Below are 9,666 nucleotides of genomic sequence, written 5' to 3' on the forward strand. Positions count from 1 at the left end.
TCAGTCTTATGATGATGTAGGTGCTTTTTAAGGAACTGGGATGGGGTGGGGGGAAGCAATATTTGCATTGAAAAAAAAAAACCTCACATTGCAGAAGTGATCTGAGAAGTCCAGATGGCTCTTCAGAAATGACTTGTTGGGTAATTACATAATATATTTACATAGTTCAGGAGACATATGTTGAGTGGTGTCTCTCCCAGATCTGAATCTTCTACTTACACTCCTGACTTTACCAGCCAATTTCCTTTGATATTGTGTCATGTATTTGGTTTTATGATATGTGTGTGTATACCACCATTATGCCCAGCAGATATGTGTGTGTGCATATACGTGTGTGTTAGTGTGTGTGTGCGTTAGTGTGTGTCTGTGTGTGTGTATGTGTGTGTGTGCGCATGCTGGGCACAATGATGGTAACCTCAGCATTCAGGAGGCTGAACAGGAGAATCCTAAGTTCAAGGCCAGTGTGGGCTACCCAACAAGACCTTGTTTGTAAGCAAAGACACAAAAACATATGTTTGTAGCACAGCAGGTATGATTTTAAGTACACCATCTATAGCTGTGTGGCCAGTACCACACCCCATCTGCAGAGTCACTCCATCTCCCTGACAGAGACTTTAGTAGGAGCTTCCATTCCCCCTTCTCAGCCTCTAGTATATCCCAACTTATTTTCTTTCTCTATGAATTTGACACTTCTGGGTGTTTTGTGTATGGTGGATAACCCTGGCTGTCTGCTTTACTGGATCTGGAACCAATTAAGGTACACACCTCTGGGTGGGTTTGTGAAGCTATCTCTTGGTGGCAGCCCAGACCCAGTGGGGTTTGAGGGACAAACAGGGATGCTTTGGTCTGCTTGCTTTCACTCCTCGATGGTGAGTGTGTATCTTCTCCCAATGCTACTGTGCTGTCTGCCATCCTTCCAGCCATCAGAACGCAGCTTCTCTGGCCTTCAAGCATGGATGAAGGAGCAACAGCTCTCCAGAACTCCTCCAGACCTTTAGTGCCAGATTCGGAGTGCTGAGTAGTCCGACCTCATGGACCAAAGAGTTGCTGAATTTTTAGCTTTTGCAGTGAGCAGCCAGCCCCTGTTGGACTACCCAGCCAATAAGTAAACCAACAGACTAAACTCCGGTGTATGTATTCATTATATCCCTTCTGTTCTTCCGGAGAAACCTGTCTAATGCATTACATAGTTAGGACCCTGAAATATTTGTCTTTTGTATGCTGTTTATTTCATTTAGCACAGTGCCTTTATTATTCACTCAAGTTGTGATATGTGTCAAAATTTCCTTACCTTTTAAGGCCAAATGATAGTTATGTATAAGTACATATATGTACAGATGTGTGTATACATGATATAAACATATGTCATACATATAAAAACACAGTCATATTTATCTTTCCAATCACTGGTGAACATTCATGCTGTTCTTGCCTTTGGGTTATTGTGCATAATGTTATGAACATCAGTGTAAAAATATTCATTGGAGTTCTTGCTCCCCATTGTCCACTGAGTGACTGCGTTATTATTTATTTAAGTGAATCTCATCGTTGGATGATGTCATAATCATTTGCTATCAAAATCATAATAAAAAACTGTTAACACATGATTATGCATGTATGAGATAGGTGTAGCATAAAATCCCAAAAATGAATTACTAGGTCAGCGGATAAAAGCGTGTTTCCAAATACTGACTGCTACATCGACTGACAGGATGATCCTTGTACAGGGACCAGGCTAATCTTTCCTGTGTCGTTCTGGTTTTCTTATATGTGCCACTGAAGTAAACATCTTTTTAATTTTGGTAAGTATTGGTTAACTGCTTTCTCTAGGAGACATGGAATTAACAGTTCTCCTTGGCAATGAGTCAACTCCGTCCTCTTACGGATTTACCATGGGCTCTTAGGTTTGGCTAAACTGCCAACTTAAAACTGGCACCATAGGGCAATTTTTATTTGGTGTTCTTCTTTAACAGGTAAAGCCCAGCAACGCTTCATATTTAAAAGCTTGTTTGTTCCTTGGGAGGTTTCTGTTAATGTTCTTTCCTCATTTTTCTACAAACGACTGGCCATCTTCTGACTACTATCTACAAATAGCCTGTGCACTTGGGAGATGAGATGATTTAATGTGAAATGAGCTAGAAATATTTTTCCCAGTGTGTCATCCATCCTGTGACTTTACTTATAGAACCTGCCCTTAAAAAAATAATAATGATTTTGCAAAGTTGGAAGGATTCTCCTTTTCTTTTTGGCATCCGGATTTTGGGTCACAGTTAGCAGAGGCTCTTGGGTCCCCTGGCTGCAAAGGACAACATTACCACTTTCTGCTAGTGTTCTTCTGACTTAGTAAAAAGGGCAGCAAGCACTTCTCCCCTGAGTTTGGAGTTTACGCAAGACACGTTAAGAGACAGCGAGCTTCCTCCATCCCATTTCAACTGGCCACTTGGTTGTCTCCAAAATGTTTGCTTGAAAATCTTCCCAAAGCATTTATTGTACATGCTCAGTGAGAGGGTTCCTGGTATCTTCATGAGAAATAAAGACGAAAATGTACGTGGACAGATACAGTAATGAATCACCTCATCATTACACACTCTGTACAAAGAGAAGCTCCACATTGAAGTCGGCTCTGCGACCTGCCCCTTGGACCCATCTTGGACTGTGTGGGGACCTCTGTCACTCCTCTTTCCTGTGCCTGTGCTCAAAACATAGCAACCCTTCCCATTAACGGCTGAGATTGTATACAGTATTTTAATTTCCAATATGAATTGGACTCCTTCTTTATCCTGCTAGCTCATGTTCCAATTTGGAACATACGTTTGTGTGCTGTTTCTTCTTCTGGATGCTGCGACAACAAAGAAACAGTTAAGCAGAAGAAGGCTGTATCTTGGCTCATGGTTTCTGGAAGTTTCAGTCTGACATTACCAGGAAGACATGGTAGCAGGAGTGACTCAATCTGTGTTACTGAGATCCTACAGTGAGGCTTTTGGTCATATGGTGGCAGCTGAGCAAGCAGCTTTTCTACTGTGCCCCAGCTGTGGGAGATAGACTTTTCCAGATGTGTCCCCAGCACTCACTTCTGCCAGCTGGGCCCCACTCCATGAAGGTTCGACAATGCCACTAGCTGGTGACCTTATGTTCAAGCACATGCTCGATGGAGGGACATATCCCATGCAAACCCACACTGCTTGGGCCATGCAGAACCCTCAGGCTCTCGGGTCTCTGCGCTTGCTGGCTTTCACTTTGGTTCTATCACAGATGATGGATGTCAAAGTTATTCTCAGAAAGGCTTTCTGCATTTTCAGTGTAAGTTTCTTCTTGGTAATTTACCTTCTGCTGTTTCTGCAAATGTTATCATTCCTTATAATTTATTAAGGCTATCAATTTTTGTCAGGCCCTACTCACATGCAGGGCTCATTTACAATCTGCAACTGTTTCTGAGAAGACTCTCTGTGGTCCCGCTATTGTGGGAATGTGTTATCTACAAATAGGAATTCTTTCTCTGCCTCCTTTCCAATTTTGTGCTTATAACTTATTTGTCTTATCCAATCTCATCACCTGAGGCCTCCAGGAAAACGTCAAAAGTAAGAATGACAAAGAGCAGCTGTCCCAAGTCCATACTTCTGTGTTCTTACATTATCTGTTTTAGACAGTACCTCTTTGCTTTCTATTATGGAAAATTAAGACTTACAGTTCCACGTTTATCTTCACTCTCTGATCCTCTCTGCTCCCAGCTTGGCTTAGTCTAATTATCTTTTATTGCTAAGATTTATAACATTTAAATTCAATGAGCACACTTTAATTAAGCCTCACATGCTTTGTCTTCAGATATTATTCTAAAACACTGTATAACTATTATGATTTGATAAATCTTGCTCACGCAGGAATCTGTTGGAGAGTAATGTGATCCTGTGTTAACTGCTGCTGCTCCAAACAGGGCATCTGGTTAAGTCTGTTTGATCCTACAGTCTATCTCCTGACTTGCCTGTCCCTTTCTGATCACACTTCATTATTGCATGTTCTCATGTCCCGTGTTCTTCTCTTATGCCAGTGCAGCAAAAAACTGGCCATGGCAGTGTGTACCTGTCATCCTAGCTCCTGAGAGATGAAGGCAGGAAAATCAGGAGTTCTAGGTTATCCTCAGCTACATACTGAGTTTGAGGGCAACTTAGTCTATGTGAGACTCAGTCTCAAACAAACAACACAAAACAAAACAAAAATCAAAGAAGCAAAACTTTATAGATTTCTAGAGCAAGTCCTTCAGGTAACATCTGTACATAGGATTTATGAGTGGTGTGTTCTTTGTGCTAGTGTATATCAGGGAATTTTTTTTTTTTATCTTACCTTTGTTCATCACAGATTACTAGATTGGATATGTAATTCAAAGGCTAATTTCATTTTCCTTCTGAACCCTGTAGACATTGCCATCTTACCTTCTGATATCTTTTGCTGTTAAAAGTATGTCTGACAACAGTGTGCATTCCATCCAACAACACTTCAGTTCTGAGTCCTTCTGTCTACATAGTGAGTGTGAGGCTGTCCTTGGTAATATTTTAGAGTTTTCTATCTATCCTCCAGAATTCTGACATTTAATCAGTTTGGGTCCTGGAGTCCACATGGACATGCTTAACACTGACAAGATATTTTTTAAGATGAAGCCATTATTCTTAACTCACATTACCCCTGTGTCTTGTTAGGGTTCTATTGCTGTGGAGAGACACCATGATCATGGCAACTTTTATGAAGGAAAATATTTAATTGGGGTTGGCTTACAGGTTCGGAGGTTTAGTCTAGTATCATCATGGAGGAAGACATAGCAACAAGCAGGCAGATGTGATACTGGAGAAGGAACTGAGAGTTCTACATCTTGATCCACAGGTAGCAGAAGAAGACTGTCCCATCAGGCCTAACTTGAGCATGTGAGACCTCAAAGCTGGCATCCACAGTGACACATTTCCTCCAACAAGGTCATACCTACTCCAACAAGGCTATGCCTCTATAATAGTGCCACTCCCTATGGGACAAACATTCACACACATGAGTTTAGTGAGGCCATCTCTTCTCAAACCACCACATCCCATTACTATAATTGTGGTTAGAACAAAGAGATTGAACAATCTATCCTAGGCCCCCTGTGCAGTCTCTATGTTGACTTAGGCTTTCAGTGATGAAAATATACCTGAAGGCTTTGTTCAGAATACCAGCCACTTTGATTTTACTTTGGAAGTTGGATGGTTGCTGCCTTGAAATTTAGGCGCTTGGGAGAATTATGAAGAAGTTGACAAGTTTGCCTTGGCAAGTTTCGTGTGTTATAGAAGAAAGAGTAAAGAGATGTTGAATTGATTCAGCCTCTATGAGCCCCCACTTAAGCTCTACCCCAAGCAAAGGATGTCTTTTATGGAGAGCAAAAGGTGAGGAGGTCTAGAAGCCATGAAAACAGGATAAGCATAGGGGTTTCCTCAAACCTTGATTAAATCCTCTCTGTTGGTATATGGGAAAGACGGGATTGAAAAACGTGGATGTGGCTTTCAAAAATCAATCTAGATTCATATGAGGACAGAACAGGAGCATGTGTTCTCAGCATGTGACAGGCCATCCAGAACCACGAGTCATAATGTCGTCGAGCCAGGGATTTCCCCAAGGTCATACTGCATATCACTGGTAGAGTAACTACTCAGATTGTAAGGGGTTTTTCCTCCCTGAATATCAGCAGAAGGCAGAGCTCCTTGTATCATCTCTACAGACAGTTGGGATGGTTGCCATGACTAACAAGAAAAACACCAGTTCCCACTAACGCATTGTGCTATGTAAGTCCTAACTGCTATGAATTGAGCCTCGATTCCAGCATGGCAGTCTTCTCTCTGACTAGACATGTAGAGAAATGGAGGATGTGTCCACTCATGGCAACACGTGATATCTATAACAGTTCCTTAGGACAATGGCGCCTGTTCTATTATGAGCTAATTCTCCATTGGATGGAACAAAGTCCCATTGTAACATGCAAGCAAAATATCTACAGCAGGGTCAGCCATAGTCTAATTGACACTTAGCCTGCATAATATTTTTCTGGGTCTGTTCTGAACACTGTAGACACTGTAAAGAGCCCCTAGCTTCTGCCCACTAGATACTAGCTGTGACCCATGTATCTTCAGACTTTTCCAAATGGCCTCTAGGGAACAAAAACTCTCCCTCTTGAGAACTACTGATCTACACAGATTGGTTATAAAAAGTTCCCTCTTCTTTGGTAAATAACTCTGATATATAGATAACAGATTTTTATCTATGTGTGAACGAATTCTTCTTTTCACACTGTAGTCTTTGAAGATGACGTGTTAAAACACAAACATTCCAAGCTTTGGAGAGGCAAAGAATCTTTATATAAATACAGTGAACCCTTGAGACCATCAAAGAGCAGTACAGAAAATAAAATTCTGTGTGTGGCACAGGAAAGATATTCTGAGCCTACCATTTAGCTCAGGCCTGCTTTGCTAATGGCCACAACACGACAATTAATCTCTGTGTGCTTGTCTTTAAAGCTACACAACGTCTAAACATGATTGAAAAAATATATTCTTCTTTTGAAAAATAGAACAACTATTTGCAAAGATGGCTCAGTCGGCAGGAGGCTCTGCTGTCACTCTCTGGATTCTATTTTTGCTGAAAGGAGCCAGTGCCTTTCAAAAAGACACTGAGTCTTGTGTTCAGTTAAATGGCTCTTGCTGCTACATGGTACGAAGATAAATTTACTTAACGGTCAAACTGTTGCCTTAAAATGTAATCTTAGGCTGAATGTTTGGAAGGTGCCTTGAGGGTGGGCATACAGCAATTTCTAGAAAGTCTTTTGAGTTGTTGACTATTGCCTAATACTGGTATTTCTGACGGCTGGTACTGGATTGACAATGGAATGCTGCCTCAGTTGCCTATGAAAGGAATTTCCCCTCACCTTGATACTGACCCCCATCTATCTTCCCCGTGTATGAGGGGAGGGGCAGAGGGGCAACAGAGTGTCAGCATTGTCTAATGAAAAACAGAAAACCTTTCAACAAAGATGGGTTATTTCTAAGTTCAAAGTGTATTATGTGCTCAGTGTTTTAAGAATGTTGGACCCTTCGACACTCATTAATAGTTATGTGCATGTAGTCATTTCATGTTATCTAGAAAGGAGCTAGTTCCAGGTCCATAGAACATTCCCAAACCTACAGATGCACATACCCCTCATATAAAATAGCATAATATTTTTATGTATGTAACCCCTAAATCAAATCCAATTTCTTTTAGGTGACTCATGGTACCAAATACAAGCCCATGCAAGCAGTTATGCAGATTTGTCTTGGGAAATGGCTAAATTCAATTGTTATTCTGCAGATACAATTTTTTCTAATGTTCTCTGACTATGGCTAGTTGAATTTATGGATTCAGAATATATGGATACAGAGAGCTGACCACATGTGTGCATAAATACATATATACACATGTTTTGTATATATGCACAGACAGACAGGCAGGCAGGCAGGCAGGCACGCATGCATGCACAGGCACACACACACACACACAATTTTTATGTGTGTGTCTTGATTTCTGTCTCATTTTCTCCCTAAGTCAGAGACTTGCTATGTAGTCTATGCTCATGTAAAACTATGCTTCCCAGGCTGTCCTCAAATATCATGTGATTCCTTTGCCTGCGCCTCCCTACCACAGAGATTACAGACTTTCACTATCAAGCCCTCTTGTAGTTGGTATTTTTAAAAACTATCAAGTCTTGAAAATGCACTGTTACCACGCATGTGTGAATGGATGAAGCTGTTTGATTTGGGGATGGTTAATTCACTGCTATGTACATATTTCAACAGGGCTCCCATAATCTAGCTGGCTAAATTTGCTAGTTTGGGACTTAATTAATCAGCTGGTTGGTATCAAATGACCTGTGGGTTGAAAAGACAGTGAAAAACCTAGTCTTTCTGAAGGAGTAAGTTTCCAAAACTCAAGTTGAAGAAATGAAACCACATCAACACAGGAAGTATGAGCCAAGTCTCTTCTCTGATCATTTTTATTGTTGTTTTCTGGTGCTAGGTATCGATCCTCTGACTATGTGCATACTAGTCACACACTATACTTGATAAATCCACCTTAGGTGTATTTAACAGCTATGGATATTCATCCGTTCATCCATCCATCCATTCATTCCTTCCTCATTCATTCATTCCTTCTTTCATTCATTTATTTATATGTTATGTGTACAGGTGTTTTGCCTGCACACATGTAAGTGTGTCACATGTGTGTGATACCGGAAGAAGCCAAAAGATGCTATTGGATCCTCTGGAACTGGAGTTACAGACAGTTGTTCACTGCCAGGTAGGTGCTGGGAGCTAAACCTGGGTCCTCTGCAGGAACAGCTGATATTCTTAACTGTTGAGTCATCCCCTGTGTAGAGTGGGGGAGGGGCTGGATAAGCCAGACATACATATCCTTCCAATAGACCTGAAATGATGCAAAATGCTCATTTGTACTAGGTCACAGAAGACTAGGAAGAACACAAAGAAGCATGGGTGGTGCCTCCCAAGAGTCTGAATGCAAGGCAGCTATGTTTCAACCTCTGTCCTAACCTGTTAGAAAGACAAAGGGCTGCTTATCGCTTCTTCCAGCAACTCCGAAAATGAGACATTCAGAGACAATCTTGTAGTAAAGTAGTCCTGCTGGCGGTAATATTTCTTCCTTCACCAGCACAGTATTGTTACGCCAGGTTGGGTGTGTTCCCCCAAATAAATAATTAAGTCAAATTTCCTCGAGGTGATATCCCATCTTGAAAGCAAGCTAAGGATCCAATGTGTTGGAAATTGGTCTTTGGGGCTAGAGAGATGGATCGGCAGTTAGCACGTGTTGTTCCTCCAGAGGATCAGAGTTCAAATCCCAGTACCTGCTTTGGGTGGCTCATAGCAACCTGCAACTATAGCCCCAGGGATTCCTAGACCTTCTGCCCTCTGCAGACACCTGAATCTGCACGAGGTTGCCTCCGTACAGACACACAGGAATCCACACATAATTTAAACAAAAATCTTTAAAAATGGCAATTGGCCTTTGAATTTAGTTGGAGTATAAGGACTTTGGGAACCGGACCTTATCGCTGAAGCAGGACAGCAGCTGCTTTCCCCAGCAGGAGAACTGTGGCAGAATCTTTTACTCTTGCTCCCTGGTCTCCTCTATCCCCAACTCTGTCCTGATGCAGCCAAATATGCCTGCACACCCAGCCAAACGGAATCTTACATACCTCTGCCCGAGTGTGAAATCCTAACTATAAATACCTAAACGAACGGATGCTAAAACATTTTTAAACCAAGACGTGCAATGAAAAGTGGAGTTATTAATAACAAGAGAAAAGAACACACTCAGAGACCTGGGAATCAAAAGTTTCAGTTTGCCTCTGCTGTGAGGGGGAAACATTTTGGGAGGGAACCCAGTGGTGAAGAATTGTTTTCTTTGCTCATTTCTTTCATGGCTTTCACTCCGACGGCCATTTGGGTAATCAACTGTTAACAGAATCTACATCTTTATATCTCTTAAAAAGGTCTTTCCTCAATAGAATTCTTTGTGGTCCTGCTATGCTTCCTACACCCTATCAAGTGGGTTGATACTACACTACTTAAATAAATACAGATTCCATCTTAAGTGGGAAAA

Source organism: Grammomys surdaster, unplaced genomic scaffold (assembly GCF_004785775.1).
Source record: "Grammomys surdaster isolate TR1022 unplaced genomic scaffold, NIH_TR_1.0 137, whole genome shotgun sequence".
NCBI lineage: Eukaryota > Metazoa > Chordata > Mammalia > Rodentia > Muridae > Grammomys > Grammomys surdaster.